The sequence below is a fragment of the Cryptomeria japonica genome, chromosome 10 (assembly GCF_030272615.1).
Source record: "Cryptomeria japonica chromosome 10, Sugi_1.0, whole genome shotgun sequence".
Lineage (NCBI taxonomy): Eukaryota > Viridiplantae > Streptophyta > Pinopsida > Cupressales > Cupressaceae > Cryptomeria > Cryptomeria japonica.
Window position 1 is genome coordinate 233929504 of NC_081414.1, and position 23280 is coordinate 233952783.

Here is a 23280-nt window from a genome sequence, read left to right on the forward strand (position 1 = left end):
CCTAAGCGGTTCGAGGATCTCAAGCGGTACGAAGGATCAAAGTGGTAGAACACATATTTCCTAATCTTCATTTTTTGTCAAACCGGCAACCGGTATTTTGTATGAACCGGTAATACTCTGTGATGAGTTACCAACCAACATTTTGTGATGAGTTACCATCCACTGATTGTTTGACAGTGCCAACACTTTAACGGTGCTTTTTGTGTCGTGTTACAGAATATGTCTAGATGCATTGAACCTAGGAAATTGTAATGTAATCCTATTAGACTGACATGAAATCAGATTCCTTTATAAGGACATCATTTCTAGGGTTTTAAGTTGTTGCTAGGGTTTAAGGTGGTTGATGAGTTAGAGAGAGTGTGAATGTGTTGAAGACTGAAGTAATACTGGAATGCATTAGGAACGAGCTATCAAGGATCTAACCAAGCAATCTGTGCTATTTGCTAGATCACTCACTAGTTGATTACTCACATCTTCGACAAGTCTGAAGCCCTTAACCGGGTAGGCCCAAAAGCCTTTTGTAAATCCTCTAACAAGGTGGTTCACATCTATGGATCTAAAATCCTCTAGCAAGGTAGTCTTTAATCGGACTTATCTCCTAACAGAGATTGATATTCCTAACAAGATCTGTTCTGGTAAAGAACATTGTATGACCTTAACCGGTCTAGTTCCTATTCTGCAGATAGTTACTTGTGAGTTCCATCTCACCGTGGTTTTTCCCATTTGGGTTTCCACATCAAAATCACTTGTGTTATGGTGTTTGTGCTTCTGTGGGTGAATGCATTATTTGCTATTTGGTTTGCATGTGTGCTAACCAATTTATCTACTAAACTGTTTTACCGGTTTATTGTTAGTCTAGTAAAGTGTTTAAGTACAGAGATTTATGGCATACTAATTCACCCCCTCCCCTCTTAGTATTCATCACCATCGTCAATCACCAATACACCCTTTTCTTCTACCTTAGCGGCCAAAGATTTCTCCTCAACAAAATAGCTTGTGGAATCACCAAGTACATGATTGTCTTCTTTAATGAAAATAAACACAACTTCATCTCCTTCTGATTTGTCATCCGTAACACCTTCATCTACAGCATAATAACAACTCTTATGGCTCCTAAACTTCTGGTTAGACTTGCAAGGCTTATCATACTTTTCATGCTTCTCATATCTATCATTCCTATCATACTTATCAAACTTATCATGTATGTCATACTTAGTCATTCTCTTCAGACATCTAGAAGCAAAATGTCCTATCTTATTACAAGAAAAACATTTCAAGGGCAAATTTCTATCATACTTACCGATACCTTTAGGAAATCTCTAAGCAATCAGTGCTTCAAGCTCATCAAGCTCTTTTCTTTCTCTGCCATCTCTCTTCTTTCTCTTTCATATCTAGATATCCTACACTCATCAGGATCATACTACTACTTATTGGATACCAATGTTGATGCTCTAAATGCAGTCTCAAACTTTCCATGCGATTCTCCAAATTCACTTAGCTCCAATGCAACAAGTTTTCCAACCAACACATCTCTTGTCATTGTACTCACAATCTAGATCTCATCAATAGAAGCAACCTTATGTTTATAAGCAAGAGGCAAAGATCTCAGCACCTTAGCAATAATCTCATCTTCCTCAATCTTTCCACTGGCATTCTTAATACCAAGGACAAGTTCATTCACTTTAGCCATGTATGAATGTATGTTCTCATCATCTCTCATCTTCAATGTCTCATACTTTCCTTTCAAGCTCTGCAACTTAGCAACTTTCACTTGGCTATCACCTTCATATAGGATCTCAAGCTTCTCCCAGAACTCATGTGCAGTCTGAAGTCCCATAACATTTGTCATTTCAAAATCAGTCAAGGCACTAAGCAATGCTTCCTTCTCTCTGATGTTATAGAACTGCTTCCTTAAACTCATCAGAAGTGGATGGTCCATTCTGAGGAACAACATAGACATTCTTAGTAATCCTCCAGTAATCTTCTCCAAGACATTTCAAATGAACCTCCATCTGGCTCTTCCATATAGTATAGTTACTCCCATCAAACCTCAGACTATCCTTCATAAAAAGAATACTGTGATCTTCCATCCCGGATCTCCTTAGGTAATTAAGCTTCTACCAAAGGATCTAGCTCTAATACCAATTGTTAGTAGCAATCGAGAAGGAAGACTGGGGAGGGAGGGTGAATCAGTCTTCACCAAATCAAAACAAATTAAACTTCTAAACATAAACTGATAAACTAAAGCAATGAATCAGATAAGAAAATTAATAGCACAACACACAACACCAAAATTTTGACGTGGAAAACTCGGTTAAGGGAAAAACCATAGTGGGAACCTACCCACAATAAGATGATACTCTGTAGTAGTATGTGAAAATATTATAATGGGGACTGCACATTCATTCAGGCACACTTCCTAGAGCTCACTGCTCAAAGCATATATGCTCAGAAGGCTACAACCCTTAGGGAAGTCTCACTGACATACAAAATGATTCGGACTACAATCCGGAAGAAATGAACTGCAATGATAGTATCTACAAATGCCTGATAACAGTTCTGGTTAAGCACAATTGTCTGCTCTGCAACACCAATCTCACCTCAACACTACATTGAATGCTAGGTCTCTTGTTCACACAATCACCTCTCATTGATAATGAAAACAAATACCAGCACACAAATTATATAAGCATCTCACCTATAAATAGAAATCATCAACCTTGATAACAAGGTCGGCTAAACCCTAACCCTCAACTCATAATTACAAAAATTGCATTAAACGATACAAAGATCGATCACCGGACCAATATAATGATTTATATTACATATCATGGAACTAATTCAAATTCCCAAATGATCACATCCACCGGAAATCACACCAAGATCAACTGCAACACACTACACTACAATAAATACCGCATAACCTGAAAAATCATCACTGTTTCATAGAAATCACCAAAAAAATCACACAACGATCAATGCAGATCACTAAAACAGATAGGACATGACTAGGAAAAACCAGCAAACATGTTAGAACCATCTGAAATAGTTGCACCAACACCACTTTCCAAATCTTCATCGATCAACATCTCAAAGTTGAAGAACACAACCAATCAGCAACTGTCATGAAGAAAGATAACTTGCGGAGTACAAAATCATGAACCATCATAAATGAAGATACACAAGATCATCCCAAACAATATCCTAAAGTCTCAGCATAAGATCTAATCACGCCAGAATACCGGATTCCACAAAACAGTGATCAGCAAAACCAAACTTCAAAACCGGATCATAAATTATTTCCAAACTCACCAGAATAAATCACAAGAATATGTTGACATCAATGACAATAGCATATCCTAGCAGTAGCAATGACAACAACCAAATCCAACTATCTCCCCAACAATCCAACAGTCTTGATATAAGAAATGAAGTTGAGGAATGAATAAAGTGTTAGGGTTTCAAGCAGATCTGAAGCAATTATGAACTAACAATTATATGCAGATCTAAATAAAAAAGATAAAGGAATAAAACAGAACACAGATAACATAGAGATTTAATGTGGTTCACCTAGAATGAGTTACGTCCACCATACACAGTCGTCCAATCTTTCTTATTATCCAGCAAAAATAGTACATCCACCTCTCTACGCCTTAAGCATCCCAGCTGCTTATAACATGCGTTTTTAGGGCAATAGACAAAGTCAGCCTTTTTAGGGTTTTATTACAATGTCGGTTTTCATCAACAAAAATAAAGACAATAGTAATTACTATAATAGATGGTGTGGCATATTTAAAGAAACAATGGTACTAATTGGTGGATTGGGAATGTTGTTGTCTCAATGTAAAATTGGAGTGATTATATTCCTCCCATAACTTAATGAATGTTTATATTCAAATCCTAAAATTTGATCTACCTTTCACACTCTTCAATATATATAGTCCCACCAAAATAGAAGTTGTGATTGTGGGATTAAATTTTATTTTTCTATAAGAATCTAACTTGTGTAGATTGATAATTAATGTTCTTTAATATCATGCTCTTGAATCCAAGGAAAAGTGGAGGTCTCTCTTGGATTACCCAATCCTAGATCGTCTTTTAAAAAATTCTTGTAACATAGATTTTCTAGATATTATTACCAAGAATAGAACTTCATTTAGCCCAGTACAAGAATGAGTCTCCTCAATGGAGTTGGAAAGTTAGATAAATTTTTACATAGTAGAAGTTGGCTCTAATATTTTCACATCTTCAAATCCTCCATTTGAATTATATATGGACCTAATCATTATCTAGTTCTCTTCTCCCTCATGTAATACAGGACCTCTCCTCAATGCCAATACAAAAATGAAGGAATGTGATTTCGAAAAGGTAATTTGGATTTAATTCACTCTTGGTGTTTAGAAACTAATGCTCCAATTTATTCAAAGGCGTTTCACGTTTCATAAAAAAAAATTATGCAACTTCAAAGTAAAGTTAGACTGGAATCTAAATTTCTTCACAAATATTTCCAAGAGAAATATTGAATGAAAAAGAGCTACATATCCTCAATCAAGAGGTACTTGTAAGTGAAATAATTCAATAAGACTATACCCTTGAAAATGAACTCATGCAAATAACATGAAAAAGTATTAACAGACATCAAGTTTCCACAATCCATGAGATATTGATCTAGTGTGTTTCTGGATAAGATTGTGTATGATTGATCTTCTCACCTATGCATGCTTTCTATTCCATCCTGATGATGGATCACAGAATGTGATCCAAAATGTTGATGCGAAAAAATCACACACAATCTTATCTGGAAGAAATCTAGATTAATGAAAAAGTATTGGCAATGGAGAGGGAATCTATTGTAAATTAAAATAAAGAGAAACTTAGGTTGGAGGTAGGTAATTTTAATACCAAATTCACTCATAATTCTTCCAAAGCTGGAATATCCAAAAATCAAATTGAATAATTGGTGGCTTAATGTTGGCATTTAGATAGATGATCTCTAGGTGGATTTTTTTAATTTTGTTAAGGATCTACTTGCTTCTTAGCGAACCTTAGACATGCTAAATCAATAAAACCTATTAAACAACATTTCATGTTTGGCCATGAATATATATATAATTTGGGTACCATAGCTACCATAATAAAAGAGGAGGTTAAATTTAGTTTTTTTTAATGCATCTAGATTAAGTCTAAGATTTGGATGGATTTCTTATATTCCATTTTTACAAATTCTAGGATAATATTAGTTGTGAATTATGGCATATAATTAAAGACTCAAGAGGATTTTAAGGAATTAAACACAGCAAACATTACATTCATTTGAAAAGATATTTTATTGAATGTTTGGTAGACTTTTGGTTGATATTGTTATAAAAAATGTCATAAAAATTAATTTAAAACAAAATTGTTAATAATTTCAAGAAGGTTCTCCAAATATTAATCTCCATGGAATAAAAAGATTTCACCCTTTGGAGGAAATAACTAATGGCATAATTATTGCAAATGAAGCTTTTCATTCAGTTTTTGGTACTAACACATGAGAATTATAGTTATTAAGTTGGACGTAAGCAAGATTTGTTATAGAGTAAGCTAGCTATTCTTAACGGGCATTATCCAAAAGTTTATATTTTGAGGGATTAGTTAAAATGGTTTTTTAGTTGTATATGGATTTTTCAAAGTGTCTAGAGATGTGGGGTAGGGAAATCCACTATTTATTTTTTCTCTTTATTCATATGGAAGATGTGTTTTTATATAAAATAAAGAAAAAATGTAAGATTGTATGACAACCTAGTGCATCAATTGCACGTGATATACCTCCTCTATCCCATCAGAAATTTATAGATGATACAATTCTATATAGAAATGCATGCATTAAGGAAGTGAGAACACTAAAGGATTATTTAAATCAATATATCCTACCATATGTGAAAATTATTAAGAAAAGACAAAAATAAGTCTTACATACTTAGAATGTTATTTAGAGGTATATTGTATCCCTACCAAGCTTTAAGTACTCCATAAAAAATATCTTAGGGTTATCTTGTTTAGAGTAATTATAAGAAATGACTTGTGGAAAGGATACCATTGGGGCATGTAGAGCTAAACCTAAAACATGAAAAGATAAGTGGTTGACACTACCAAAGAGAATACTAATTGTCAAAGTGACTATTTCTATTATTCCAATTTACCTAATCCCTTACATCCTAAAGGAAGAACTTCTAATGGGAGGGTTATAATGAAACATAAATGATTCTTTTGATGATCTAGAACACTCTTTAAAGATGAAACATTAAGGTGGATCTAGAATCTTCTCATTAGATAAACATTATAAGGTGTTAAGATCTAATCAGATGATTTTGAAGATGTTTATATTTTTTAGAGAATATTTTTAGTCTACAAATCTATTTAAAATTCATATAATCTATCAAGAATTCAATTTTACATCAAAATTCTATCATTTTTTTCAATTGAAGAATGCTAAGCTTATACTAGTGAAGTGATTACCCACATCACAATGAGAAAAACTTTAGATTTAGCTCAATCTAAGATTTGCATGTAAATTTTTAAATATTAAATTGATTTGATTTTAATGCTATTTCATTTTGAATGCATACACTATTTATTATTTTAATATTTTGAGAATTATATTTAATAATATGAATGTGTCCTAAGATGATGTCTTTATATACTAAAGCCTAACATCACTAATTAAAAATAGTTAGATTTTAAATTGTCAACTTTAAAATTTAAAGAAAAAAAAGATGATATTTAAAAATTATGATTGAGACTCTTTTCCAATCTAACTTATTAAGACACATTAATAAGTACAATTAAATACATCATAAATAGAACTAGAAATTCATTCAAACAAACTTTAAATTAAAAAATATAATGTGTATCACTATATTAAATGTAGACATGAATAAACATTATTAAGTAAATCAAATTATATATTTAAACTCTGGACTAAAAACATCACTTTGAAACTTATAAAGGTAATGCACTTTCCTCCTATAATAAATGTAAATTTATGTTTGGAGGAATAATAATATGGGATAAGTCACATGATGGAGATCCCCCTCAAACAATCTTGAAGAAATGTCCACGATTTGAAATAAATAAGAATATATATTACATATTAATTTGGTTCGAACTAGAAAATAGTTTATATTAAATAGTAATTAGAATATTAACTTAAATTAACAATAACTGAATAAACAATTAATTAAAAGAAAGTTAGATATCATAAATACAATTTGTATGTGAATGAGATCATCAAGAACAACATAAACATAAAATTAAATGAAAGCAAAAAATTAAATCACAATAATATAAAAATAATATATAATATTAATAAAACAGAACATCAATAATAATAATTAAACTACAAATAAAAAAAATATTACATAATTTTTAACTTCAAAATCTCATTACACTTACCATGAACAGTCCTATAACTGACTGTAAAAAGTAAATAGTTCTATAAAGAGTTATACTAGATGTGACGTTTATATTAGAATTTTTTTATTATTAGATTTTCATTTTAAAATATTATGGTAATGTTCATTGATATGGGCTTCCACTTACTCTTAAGAAAATTGAATATAATAGAGGATTTTGTCTCTCCATAATTAGCAATCATTTATTTAATAAAAGCATTCACAAAAGTAATGAGAATATGCAAAAGAAAAGTTATAGCCGCCTCCTTTCATAATAATTTTTTGACCCATATCACCAAGTATATGTTTGGCTTTTATATATATATATATATATATATATATATATAATTGATGATGACTTTTTCTTATTTTAAAACATAATTCAATGGAAAAATATTTACTGTCAACATTCGTAGTTCTTTTAAATACAATATTGAAGAGCTGAAAAAAATAAATGTGGCTACTTTGGGCCATTCAATAATTTCATTCCATGATTTAAATACATTATGGTCTTAATCAACAGTTAGTAAGCGAATTTACATTATCAAAATAATCATGACAGTGTCAATTATATGAGTAGTATGTAAGCATATTTTCATGAACAACTTCTAATATTTAATGTTAGAATCAAATTTAACATAAAAAAGTTATAATAACATTTAAAAAATCTTTAAAATAGGAACTAATGCAAGGTGTCAAACTTATGTGACATATACAATTGAATCTATAGAAACTGTGTAAGACATCCATGTTGTTATCTAAAGGAACCAATATAAAAGATTTTATACAACTATAATAATTATAATTATATGTGTGTGATTGAGGGATAAGCATCTAATTTTGTAGATTATTATTACAGGAGTTAAGTTTTTATATTGAGTTTAAGTCTCTTAAATAAATATGTAGTTTGTAATTTTTAAGAAAATTATTTGAGATATTATATCTTATAATTGAGTGTCAATTTGATAAGTAATCTTTTTGCTTTAAAATAACTCTCATTCATTTTTGTTTGTTATTTTAAAGAAACAGCATTTCCAACTTTATTTTCAAGATCTCAAGTCCTTAAGATAAAACTTTGTCTTTCTAACCAATTCACTACATTCTACATTGAATGAGATTCATGAGACCAAATACTTATTCTAAGTTTTGAACATACATTAAGGGATTCTAAGCTCACATTCTAAGTTAAGGTTGGAAAAATTAATTTTTCACATCTCATCTTTTTAAGGATTTTTGATATCTCATATTTAAAAAAAAAAAATCACAGATTTAGATCTGTTTGATATTTGAATATTTAGGTATTTAACTATTTATACTTTTCAAAGGGTTAATAAACACACTTCTCAAGTTACATCACAAAACATTAATGTTTAAATGTATTTTCATTATGGAGGTTTGTTATTCTATTGATTTTACTCCTCTTGTTTAAAGATACAATAATACTAATTCAAACAGTTTGAAATTTGTGTCAAACAAAAAGAGCAAATCTAAATATCATGTAAGACCTTATTATCATCACTAAAAATAATAATGACTCATTTAAGACTAATCACTAAAAACAAAATATTTTTAATTTATTTATTTTTTATTGGTAAGAGGCCGAAGCCAAGAATTTTATTAATTATTTTTGAAATTTTACATTACTCCACTCATGCGGGCACCGGTAGGAAAGAGTGGAGGCGAGAAAACCTCCGGCCTTGCCTGGGACCGTAGTCCAGATAATCTTTACATCTATATACAATAGTCACAAATTCTAAATAATACATCAGCACCCTAGGCTAGGGTGAGCAGGTGGGAGGATGTTTTCTCTCCCATACAAGCCCTTGATTACAATTTTCAATTATCACCGGACACCTTGATCTTTGGCTTTGATTTTGAGCTTTGATTGCTTATAGGTCATGTTATTTGTCAATAGATGGCCCTGTTTCACCTGCATGGTTAGTAATCCAATAGCTTGTGAAAAATTGTTAGTAACATTCAGATGAAATTTTATCTATCAAGCTAGGAAATACCATCAGCCAAATATTCTATAAGACCTGTCATTACAGAACTTATACAAAGAAATGTAGACAAAACCTTATCATCAGCGTGGTTAAAACTCCCTCTAAGTTGTTTCAAAGTACTTAGCCTCATTTTCCTAGTTTATAAAGTAGATATATCATTCATAAGCTGAGCTTGTAGATAATGGTCCTCCCCTTATCGGAAAATGACCATCCATGGTTATAAATCGCCTGTTTACCACCTCTTGTTAATGCTCCCAGATGCTATCCCTTAATGGTGGATGATATCCAGGCTACAATAACAAGAGTGGGTAAATGAGATTCAATCATGCCTGAGGTCAGCATATCCTTTCATCCCTGAAGATTATTTTCAGAGAGGGTGATAGGGAATATGAGTTTTTAAGGCAGAGTTTAACCTGTATCCTTTCCAAAATATTTGCATGTATGCCACATATAACCCACTGTCTGAGATCTGTCAGATGGCCTTTCATTTTTAGAAAATTCATCAGCAAATATCAAATGAATATATAACAGGGCGCCTGATTGCAACAACTAGTTTACATAGTTCAAATAAGCCAAACATATGAAAAAATTGAAGCCAATATTTCCCGTCTTAATAAGATATCCACCGATGTGAATAAATATCTTTGTATGAGTGCAGCTAGATGCTTATAAATATGTATAGAGTATATATTAATATTAATGAATGTCCAAACAGAGTGCGAATATATTGGTCGTATTTCCCCATCTATGGGCTTAAACAAAACATTCCTTAGTAACTAAAAACATCAGTTTCATACTATTCTTATGATGTTTATCTAGGTAGGCCTTGAAATTAACAGCTAGAGCATACTGTTTTAATATCATTTGAGCCGATTATGTCTATCTTTTTAGGGTTTAGCAAGATTATTATCTCCTCTGGAGTCTAAGGTTGATCCAAAATTAACATTGTTTTACTAGAAATAGTAATAAGCTAAATATCCAGTATAAGCCGAATATATGGAAATAAGGACCGATCAAAATTGTCATATTAACTCACCAAGATCCTACGCCCCATCAATCCGAACCAGAAGACGGGGTCGCAGCATCCTCGTCGTCCAAGACCAAGCCCTCTTCCTTGAGGAAGTCCTCAAACCAGGTAGGCCTTGGTGGATTTCTCACATGAAATAAGTGCAGCAGAAAGTTGACATTCCTGTTAATTGCATCGCTCCTTTCCCTGGTAAAGGTCGCAACATCCATAGTGATAATGGGAAATCTGGGAACCGGCATGTTGTTTCGAATGAGGACATCATAGTCTCTAGGTCTTGGGATTGTCCAGTCATTGTCAATGTTGACTAGAACCCTCTCCAGATCACATAAGATTGAGGCAATGAAGACCTCCTTGTAGAGAGCTCCTGTGTCATCCCTTCTCTTGGTGGAAGTGATCGTCACAGCTAGAAACATGGCGGCCATATCCGAATTGGCTCTGGTCCGGTCTGAATTTGTAAGATAGTCCTGACCGAGGATAGTCTCTACAGCATCTATAACTAAGGTATGAGGAAGGCGTATGATGCGCTTGAGACGATCCCTAGTAATGGCTCCGTCAAAGGCCATCTGCCTCTTAGAACTACTTAGTTTGATCGGGGTATCCATCACAGGTTCTGCTTTAGTCCAGAAGGTCTTGATAAGCTGGGTTAAACAGCTTATGAGACAAAAAGGAACGGTTTAATAGCCATGTAGGGTAATTATGTTAAAGTCAGAGATTTCACATCCTTTTTTAATACATGCATACCATGTATCCACCTTGGATGATTCTAATAGGCTTAGTATAAATGCCATATTTTAAAATGATGAGCCGCCTATGGGAAAATCATTTTGAGTTGCTAAATTTAATTTTCGTGGATGATCTAACGGGTTGCCGCTTCAGACAGCCGGCAAATACTCCTTTCAAAGAAGCACTGACCAGCCATAATGGCCAAGATTTCATGGAGATCATATTTGTAATGATGATCAGGCGCTTTTAATTAGGGGTTTGATTATTCTATAGTTATATGTGTTTAGATATGAATGTCCCCATTCAAAGACCTTAATAATTAACATATGCTCCGGGAGGTAAAATATATAATTCTTTGGGCAGAGTGTTTATTGATGATAACTTGTATATAATCATAAATATCTTAATATATTTGTGTGTTTATAAATATAGATTGTAAATTTATATGTATGAACAATTCTGTGAATATATATTAATGTCTATATAAATATTCTGATATAATCATTATATAAATGTCTATGTTTTTAATTATTTGTTTTAGTTTATAAATATATATAAATACACACACACACACACACACACACACACACACACACACACACACACACACACACACACACACATATATACACACATATACATATATATGTATATATGTAGATGTATATACATATACATATATGTATATATGTAGATGTATATACATATACATATATCTATATATGTAGATGTATACATATATATACATATATATATATATATATATGTATGTATATACATGTATATACATGTATATATATATATGTGTGTGTGTGTGTGTGTGTGTGTACATGTATGTATATACATCTACATATATATATATATGTGTGTGTGTATATACATGTATGTATATACATCTACATATATATATGTATATACATGTATGTAGATACATATATGTATATACATGTATGTAGATACATATATGTATATACATGTATGTAGATACATATATGTATATACATGTATGTAGATACATATATGTATATACATGTATGTAGATACATATATGTACATATATGTATATACATACATGTATATATGTATATGTGTATATATATAACTGATTATATGTATATTGAATTTATGTGTAATTAGCTATATAGCTTAATTTGTATAAATATATATACAACTGTATCTATGTACATCTGTATATAAACAAAAATATATGTTTATATATGTAAATATTTTATTTAAGCAAAATATGTCTGTTAATAAGTGATTTATATGTAATATATGACTAATATAATAATATGTGAAAATCATATATATAATATTTCTATTTATATATGTGATATATCTATATATATTTATATATCCATATAAATATGTATAATGAAAATATTTTTAATTTTAACACATCCTTATCTTCAAATTTCTCCTAAAATAATAATCTTTCTAAAAACCTAATTAATTCATTTTGAAAAATAATTAAAATAAATAATTAGAAGATCCAACAATTATTTAATATTAAAAATAAATAATGATCTACTAACATGTCTTAAATTATGTCTAGATATAAGAATTTTCTATTACTATATTTTCAATTTAAAATATGATATTAAATCAAATTGCAAGTTCTTTGATATGGCCTGCCACGTCGTCTTAATGGACTCTCAATAATTTTTATTTTTTTTCAATAAAAGTGGAAGACTACTAATTTTATTAATTATAATATTTATACAATCCTGGTTCAAAGAGCACTGGTAGGAAAGAACCAAGCAAAGAAAACCTCCAGTCTTGCTCATAAAAGTCTCATTGGGAAGATATTTATCGATCGATTACATTGAAATAGAGAAGTGAAAATTCCAAACCAGCCCCAACCCATCCCAAAAAGCCATATAAGCTAATACCAGTTACAAAAGATGGTACCCAACCCCCCAAAATCTGTGAAGCGGATACAAAATTGTTAGACAAGAAGCAAAGCAAACGAGCATCAAGAGTGCAGAAACCAAGTGCTAGACCCCTCTTTTGGAGGGGACAAAGACTAGGAAGCATCCACATTCTGAATATCTGAAGCAACCACCTGTAGAGGCTCAACTACTCTCAGAAGAGACATAACTGCCTTCATTGAATCAAGAAGGAAATGTATACCTTAAAAAACATTGACAGCCATAGCCAAAGTATATAGAGAAACATGATCTAAAAAAGCTACAAGAGAAAGGATCATGTCATCATATATGTCAGAGATCAAACCACCTCTTAAAAGTGAAAGTAATTCACAATGCCAGCCATTAGATAGTAATTTAGACCGAGATAAAAAAAACCACCATAAGGAAAAGCACCAAGCTCAAAACAATAAGAAGACAAAGCATTATCCAAATCAGAAGCAGAATAAAAAGAGGGATGAAAGCATGCGTCCAATAATGCCCGAACCAAAGAAGCATCCAAGAGCATATCCATACACACAGTAACAAAACGAGAAGCAACTTCAGTAAGGAAAATATTAGTATTCTCCACCAACCACCGTCTGCCCACCACCTTACGAATAGCAAGAGAAAACTCTGAAGAATGGAGTTTAAAAAGCCTGCCAAGCTTCTCATCATCAAAGGCATGAGGATCCTGAAAATCACACTTCTTAATATGCAAAGAAATTCTATAACCAGCAGTCTCCATCACAAAAAAACCACAATGAAAAATAAGACACAAAGAAGAATGTCACGAGCACATAAAAGAGAAGAGATACATCATTAATAAGTAAGCTTATCGCACAAGCATTTGAATAATGACACAAGTATAACATAAATGATACAAGATCAGAGATTCACACGAGCCAAATCCAAAACACCATACCAACAAGCACACACAAGCCACCACCTCAGAGGAAGACAATTAATAAACAATGCCTATGAGAAGCATCATTAATGAGCAAGCATCGCACCCACAGCCATTGGATGTCTGAAAATGATATGAGGTCGGATAATCACACGAGCCATATCCCAATCACTATGCCAACAAGCACACACAAACCGCCACATCAGAGGGCGATAATCATTAAACAATACCAAGTAGCAGACGTGCAAGATGCCACTTCTAAGGACGATAATCATTAAACAACGCCAAGTAACAAAAATGTCGTGCGAGCATAACAGTACAGAAGATATGATAATGCAAATAAGAAAAGAACCCCTCAATCAGTACGATACCCCATGTAACAAATCAACTCAAGAGCTAGGCACCGGCTAGCACATCCCTTGAAATTATGAACAAGCATGCAAATTTAATGAAATGAAGTAAAGAGGCAAGAAAGGCCCCTTACAACATCCCACTAAAATGCATACATATTAGCAATTCCAAACAAAATGCAAGGTTGAGGCAAAGCAAAAGAGTATGATTGAAAGGAAAACTTACGACTTTGAAGGCAAAGGAGGTAGACAACTCTCATCAATATCTACCAAAGTTTGAATATTCTCATTTAAAGCCTTATTCCCAAAAAAATCAGGGACGAAATTAGCCTCTCTATAACAATGAGAAATAGAGAAAGATTTAAAGAACTTAATCTGCAACAGAACCTTATCCAGCCAGTATTGTAAATGCCAAGAATTACAAGTTTGATTAGTAACCGCATAAAAGATAACTAAATAATCTCCTTCAATCACAACATCTTTAAGATTTAATGAAATTAGAAAATCTATTCCAATAGATAGAACATGAATTTCTACCATATTATTAGACCCATCTAGGATACACTAACACCTAGCTTTAATAAATTTGGAACTATCATCAGTAACCACCACCCCAATAGAAGACTTCCCTAGGTTGCCCCGAGAAGAACCGTCAAAATTTAAATTAAACTTGGATGGGGGGGAGGGGGACGTAACCAAACCACCTCTTTTCTGTAAACTGAAGAAATCCTTTTCTTAGAAATAGCCCCTTGAGAAGGAAGTAAATGTAAAGTCGGCCAATGCCTTATGATCCAGCTATCCCAAGAGGTGAAAGTGCATCTACGACCCAAACCTTTGTAAATAAAAGCCAAAGCAGATTCAGAGATGGATTTCTCAATACAGAAGAGAACATCTGACAATAAGGAAAACTTCTTCCTAAAAATTCTATTATTCCTTTCCAACCAAATCTTCCAAATCAGAATAGAAGGGGCAATAGTCCACAAAAAAGCACAAAAAGAAGATGAACATAAATGCGGCCAACCCCTAAAGCAAGACTGTAGATCCCCACATAATGTCGCGGACCAATTTAATTTATTAAAGAGCCAATACCAACATTCTAAAGCAAAAGGACAATAAAGAAAAAGATGACCAGTCGATTCCAATGAACAACCACACAAAACACAAGGAAAGACAATAGTGATGCCCAGCCTATCTAACCATATACCCGTGAGAACTCTATCCTGGACAGCCAGCCACGCAAAAGCTCCTGCTTTTGGAAGGTAGGAAATATGCCAAAACATCCTAGAGGGCCATACATCCCCCCTACAATTAGCAGATAAATACTTTTGTCCATCTTTAATCGAATACTCCCTAGACTTAGAATGAACCCAAATTAGCTCATCATCAGACTCAGAAAAGACAAGTTGACGCTTACTTAACTCCTCAACATATGTAGACTTGAGCTCTTGATCAATCAGGAAAGAATCTATTGATTTTCATCTAACAACTGGCACAGAACCAGACAACTCCACATAAAAATAATCAGCTACAAAAATTCCCCAAGAAGATTTTAATTGAGACATCAGAGTCGACCAATCTCTAAGACTACTTAGAGCAGAAAAACCATTCCAAACCTCCTCCCAAAATCTAGCTTTTCGACCATTATGCACAAGACAAGATAAACCAGATAGAATGATAGATCTAAATTCAAACACAAAATTCCAAATTGTAGAACCCTTAGGAAGCGAGGAGGCGGTAAAAATAGCCTCCCTGGGACAATCTCCTAAGTATTTAGCAAATAAAATAGATTCCCACTTAGAAGAAGGTTGTTTATATAATTTCCACACTAACTTAGCTCCTAATGCCAAATTATGCCTACTTAAGTCCCTAATACCCGCACCTCCCCTATCCTTCAAAGAGAAAACCTTATCCCAAGCCAGCAAAGGAATTCAGGCCCTATTATTCACATTATCATTCCACAAGAATGAACTCAAAATTGACTGCAGATTAGTAACCGATTTCTTGGGAGCCTTTAAAACGGACATCAGATAAATAGGAACCACATTCAAGACAGCCTTAATAAGTACTATCTTACCTGGGAAGGTACGTCACTTGTGAGTCCAAGAGAGAATCCTTGATGAAACGGAGGCAGAGATTCTTTCCCAAAAGTTATGTTTTTCAATTCTAGTAAAAAAAGGAATCCCTAAATACTTGCAAGGAAATTGACCAACATTAAAACCCCAAAAGTTAACTAGCCTCAATTGTACCAAGGGAGAAACATTAAGAAAGAAAACCTTAGATTTAGCATTGTTCACCTTCTGACTAGAGAAAGCAAAACAATCTCTTATAATCTTACTAATAACTTTTGCCTCATTCATAGTGGCATGTCCAAACAGTAAAGTATCATCAGCAAAAAGACAATGTGAGTGTCTAACAACCATATTTGGGATACTAATACCCTTCCAAAGACCATTCTCTCTTGCGGCCAAGATAACTCTGCTAAAAGCTTCAGCTAAGATAATAAACAAGAAAGGAGACAAAGGATCTCCTTTCCTAAGGCCTCTGGAAGAAGCGAAAAAACCGCATGAGGAGCCATTCAAAATCACAGAAAACTTATTAGTAGAAATATATGCATAAATCCATCTCACCCACTTGACCCCAGAGCCAAAAATTTTAAGAACAGATGAGAGAGCCTGCCAGCTAACCCTGTCATAATATTTCATCATATCTAACTTAAGAATCATAGCAGGAATAGAAAGATGAGAGATAGAATGCAAAACCTCATGAGCCACAATGGCCCCTTCTTTCGTCTCCCTACCTGAAACAAAACCACCCTGCTCACCCAAAATAATCTTGGGAATGAGCTTGGCAAGTCTCACAGAGATTGCCTTAGTTATTATCTTATATAATGTATTACATAAAGAAATTGGTCGAAAATCTACAAAAGACTTAGGATTCTGTGTTTTAGGAATTATGGCAATAAGGGTTGTGTTTAATTCTTTTAGAATAGACCTATTACACCTAGCCTCCTCTAAGACAAGAAGAAGCTCATCCCCAAGAAAAGACCAACACTTTTGAAATAATAGAGCAGTAAAACTATATGGCCCTGGAGCCTTGTCAAGTGCCATAGAAAAAACAGCCTCCTTCACCTCATGACTGGAAAAATGAGCCATTAGCATTTTATTATCCTCTGCAGAAATAAGTTGAGGAATAACCGAAGCAAAACTATCATCAAAAGCAGAAGTTTCTTCAGTCAACAAAGATTTAAAAAACCTGACAGCTTCAGCAGCAATATCCTTCTCCTCCGAAAGAAATACCCCATAAGAATCTTGAATACAAGAAATCCTACTCCTCTGGCGTTTTATTTTGGTGGGTGAATGAAAAAATTTAGTGTTCCTATCTCCTTCAACAAGCCAAAAATCCCTAGATTTCTGCCGCTAATTATAGATTTCTTCATGAGAAAGAACTTACTCAAGCTGAGAATTTAACAATTTATGTTTGGCAAAGGTAGCAAAGTCCATCCCAATATTCATAACCATAGGATTTAAGGATTCAAGCTCTTTCTAAATTCTAGATTTCTCAAAAAAAAAAAATTAAAATGCAAGACATTCCAAGAATTTATCTTTTCTTTAATAAAGGAAAGTTTTTTGACAAAGCGAAACATTCTAGTTCCAAACATAAAAGGGGTCGAGGCCCACCAAGATTCCAAGAGCATCAGAAAAGAAGGATCTCTAAACCACATAGGCTCAAATTTAAACGAAGTTTTTCCAAGGGCCCTATCATCTAAAATAGACAACATAATTGGGAAATGATCAGAGCTTAAATTAGGCAAAACCATAGCATCAACATCCACTTTCGAAGAGATCCAATTATCATAAATCAAAAACCGATCAAGTCTTTTAGCAATCTGTGAAAAATATTTCCTCTTTTTTGTCCAAGTAAAAGGACCATTTAGAGTTTTACAATCCAACAAACAATTATTCTGAATGAAAGTAGTAAAATCAACCACAATACGTTTGTTTGGTAAAATGCCCCCAATTTTATCATCCTCACAAGAAATAGCATTAAAATCTCCACCAAAAATCACAAACTATCCTCGAAGGGAGGAGGAGATAACAGTTAAAGAATCCCAAAGGGTTCTTTTCCCCAAGATAGACATTAGACCACAAACATTAAATAACCAGAATTTACTATTAGAAACCCTTTTTTTACTAATGCCAACATCCTGAAAGGAGCAGAGACAACTAGAAATAATTCAGTAGAAACATCATTCCAAAGAAAAGCTAAACCTCCAGAAGCCCCCGCAAAGGGGGAGACACAAAAATTCCAATCTTCCAAGTAGAAAACAAAAAATCAGCACCATGCACACTTAATTTAGTTTCTTGCAACATAAGAACATCACACTTCATTAAGTCCAACTACGATTTAATCAAGCGTCTCTTGTTAGGGGCGTTTAATCCCCTAACATTCCAAGAAATGACCTTCATTATCCTCGAGGGGAGGCATTCTCTCCCCTCTTTTCAATAGAATCACCAGAACCAACTTTACCTACCCCAAAAGATGCCTGAAGACTATGTTTGGAAGCAACCAACCTTGTAAAAGGAGGACTAAACTTTGTTTTTCTTTTCGCAGAACTAGAACCCGGGTTCAAAAGCATAGACTAAATGCCAGCATCTATTTCCAACTGCTTATAAAACGCCTTTGGCTTCCTGCCCCGCTTCCTAGCAGAAGCTAATGGGGAGGAAGGAGACAAAGGAGTTTGAACCAAAGGCTTGTTAATTGCAGGATCAAATTCAACCTTATTGACCACACACAAAGCATTCTCACAATCCAGAACTTTATTCGGAGAGAGAATTTCAAAAGGATTGCAGGTCAGAGGGATAACTAAGGAAGAATTCAAATTAACCAAGTCCTAATCAATCACATCAAATACCTTATCAGTAACATCATTATTCAAAGTAATATTGTATTTAGAAACAAGCCTCTAGACTTGAGAAATTAAACCCTCATCCAGAACAAGAAAAGGCGAGTCAAACCCATGATCCACCCTCAAGTCCATGGACAGGTTTAGCAGAATTCATAATCAGTTCCCCTTCATTAGGAAGCTCTAGGTGAGAATCTATTCCAACAGGAACCTTAGCTTTCTGCACATCCTCCATAGAGAAAGATGTATCCCCAATAGGGAAAGATTTCTCCAAAGTAGAAACCCCCATAGGATTGTTTAACTTTGATGGACAAAATAGGGTGAGAATCAATGTGCCTTCGATTTTCATGATCGACAAAAGAATCAAGGTTATCAACACTTATATTAGCAAATTTTGAGGGTTGAACCACCTTATCACCAAACGAAAAACCTTTAAGGGTAGTAAATAAAGGAGAATCCATAACCACAGAAGACTTAACAAACCAGTCAAAATCATGAACAATGCTCCGCCGCCAAATCCCATCAATAGACTTTAAATTACAATTGCAAGGAACCATAGAGGATGAGGTGAGTAACACACAAATCTTAACCCTAAAAACCCCATCCTCGAGTAGTGAATGTGAATGAATAAACTTTCCAAAGGAATCCCCAATTATTTGTAAAATATCAGGGTCAAAAAATTCATACGGAAGCCTAGGAAGCAAAAAACAAATAGGGATAGTTTTAACAATATCCTTAGAAGTTAAAAAAAGAGGTTTCCAGCTTTCAACAAAAACTAAATTACAACCAAACCAGAAAAATGGCTTTACAAGGGCCTATTGTTTAGCACCCTCAGAATCAAAGATAACAATGAAAGACCTCGAAGAGAGAACCTGAAAATAAAGAGTACCATACGAGAGCGAATGAATCTTATGATGAATCTTTGAGAGAAAAATATTGTCTCCCCAAACCTGAATTAATAAAGCCAAAGAATGCAAATCCCTATCTTTCTTGTCAAATGGGGCTTCAGTCACAGAGATACAAGGAATCGGCAACCATAACTTATCCACTGAGCTCTCCTTACCCAAAGGCTTGTCCTTGTCAAGAGCTATTGCAGTAGCCAAAGATGGTCATAAAACCCCTATGGAATTTTCAACAGCCACCTTCCCAGAGCCCGCAATAATTTTAGGGTTTTTCCAAACCCCCCATTTCTCCAAAAATTTGCAGCTGAATCTCGAGAGACTTTTCGGTTAGGCCTATCTACTTTCCTCTATTGTGGACGAAAAAAGCCCTTGAAGTATTTAGACCTCAGCCACCCGTTATCCCTATGACGCCATTCTTTCTTCTCCAAAGAAAGCACATCAACCCACTTCTCATTCTGAAACACCCATTGAGGAATATGATCACCTTGCACATCAATAATTACTAATTATATTTTTATAAAAATATTTCCAAAAATAAGTATAAGAATTAGAAAAAGGAAAAGAAATAGCCTCTTATTATGTTATTATATTATGCTTGGTTGTGGATTCTTTGCTGGTGTTGGGTCGTATAAATAGACAATGATCAGACTGTAGCTTTTGTTTCTGTTATTTATTGTAGCCATTTCTTGCTTTAAAAATTAGTAGTTATTTATTGTCAATATCTCCATTCCTTTTTTTTTGCTGCACTCTATGGACTCTAATGTGAAAGATATTGCAAAAGCCAAGAAGAAAGGCAAGGACTTTCCTATTATGTACCAAGGCCTTATCCTCTGCCTTTATAATTTCCACTTGGCCCTTTTCCCCCCTCGCACGATTTTTGTCCAGAATGTGCCTGAAAACCAACCCCTAGCCATTGCCACTGATAAACCTGACATAAGCCCTCCTCGGTTACCAAAACTTGGTTCTTGTAGTAAGAAGAATAAAAAGTGTCATTCAGAGGATGTAAAACCCCTTAAGACAGTTAGAATCTAGGAAATTGACTCTGATGTGGAGATTACGGATGAGGCTAACACTCCTTGCCGCTTTGTGAGATTGGCTTCCAAACCCCCTGAGAAATCCTTAAGGGACCCATCCTCATCCCATGAAACTGGAAATTCCATCCCCTCTGACAATGTGGCCTCATTTCAGTCCACCTCGACTCCCACTCTGTCAGCTCCACCCATGCTTCTGAGAGTCCAAAAAATTCCATGAGCTCGGATGTCGGCCCCAAATCGTGGACCAACTCTCTGTCCCCTACTCTCAGGTTTGATTAGATGATGATGTTGGAGGAAGTGAGTAGCATAAAGGAGGAAGAGGACTACAAACTGGCGGACTTGGAAAAGAAAGTGGGGGGTATGTTTGAAAACTTGCAGGAAATCACGAGCAGAATGGAGGCCATTGAGAACAAGTTGCAGGACGTTTCCAGGTTTTCTTTGAATGTTATGCACAACTTGGCACAATCAAAGGTAAAGGAAAGGAGGACAAGGACTACATGGACCTCTTCAAATTCCTCACCAAGGAATGGGATAGGAAGCTCCTCCCCAAGAGGAGCCATGGAAAAAAGAAATAGTTGTGTTTTCTATGGTTTGGGTTTCTAGTTTTTTGAATGGCCCTAATGGCCTATCGGCTTATAGTTTTAGTTTTTGGTTATGCTTGAACTTAACTATCTTTTTCCCTACGTGGCATACTTTAATAAAGACTTATATTTACTTAGTTAATATGCTTAGAATGACTAAAGTTTTTGATAGAGGAAAATTTAGGAGGCTGTGATTTTGTTGTTTCTCTGTTGACAGTCGGCTTGCCACTGTTTTCTTTTATCTGTACTTGGGTCAGCCCCCTTGTTTCGGTTGCTTTTAATATCAAAAACATCCATAATTTTTTTACCTCCTTATGTAATCATTAAATTCTACAACTTGTTGCTAAGAAAGCTTTGTGCAAGTAATGAATAGAGGTACTTTTCATATATATTTTTTCTTTCACAGTTGATATGTTGAGAGAGAAAGTACTTACAAATCTAGTTCTTTTTTGCTTAATTATTACTTTAAGAGCTGCACAAAAAGAATGTGTGGCCATTGAATAATTTCAGTTCATCTTTTAAATATAGTTTGTCTTAATCAAGAGATATAAAGTGTATAGCATTTAGTAAGCCAATCTTCATTATTAAGTAAATTATACTGATTTTTTTTATTAAATAATATTGAAACTAGAATTAAAAAAGATGTGAAGATGTACCAATATATGATATTATTCCATGTTGGAATGTAAAATGTCTTATCATAAAAGAAAATTTGGTATCATGTTATAGTTTTTATAGGTGGAGACAAAATTGATGTACACAATGTTGGCATTACTGATATTGACAAAACCGGTTAATCCAGTGAACCGGTATATTAGCTGAGATTTGTCATTGATGACTAACACTGACCGGTGGAGTGGTGTATCTCAGTAGAAAAGGTGATGGATTGCAAACAACATGGAAGCAGCGTCAGAGATACATGATCAAGGTTCAATCTGTTCAAGGGAAGACAGAATAAGCCAACCGATTTGTCATTCAAGAAGATTGGTGTTAAGGTCAAATCTTCAAGCTAGCTATTCTGATGATGATGTAGTCACAAAAGGTGACTTAGGCAAGAAGGATTGAGGTTCTCTGCAAACCGGAACCTCATTGGAAAACAAGAAAAGAGGCTTGATGGAAGTACTGCAAACCGGTAGCAAAGGATGAACTAGTAGAGAAGAGCGCAGTGGTATACTGGTAGACCAATGAAGCAGAAGGAAGATAGGTGGTCACCATAAATCTAAGAGCGTTGATCAGTTATAAAGTTGTGATGGCAAAAGGTGAGTTGTCAAGTTTGTGATAATGTCAAACTAAAGGTTAGTGAATTCAACTTGTCATCATTCAGTTAAGCGATGAATGTTTGCGGATTTTCTAGTTCGCATTTAAAAGACCAAACTCGACCCAGAAGTTGCTATTTTGTGGGGTATGCGGTGACAGATTTGGATGAGTAGTTGGTGGAATTATTGCAAGGCGCGCAAAGAAAGAGCGGGAAGATTTGAATTTGAAATCTACAGAGATCTGTGATTGCATT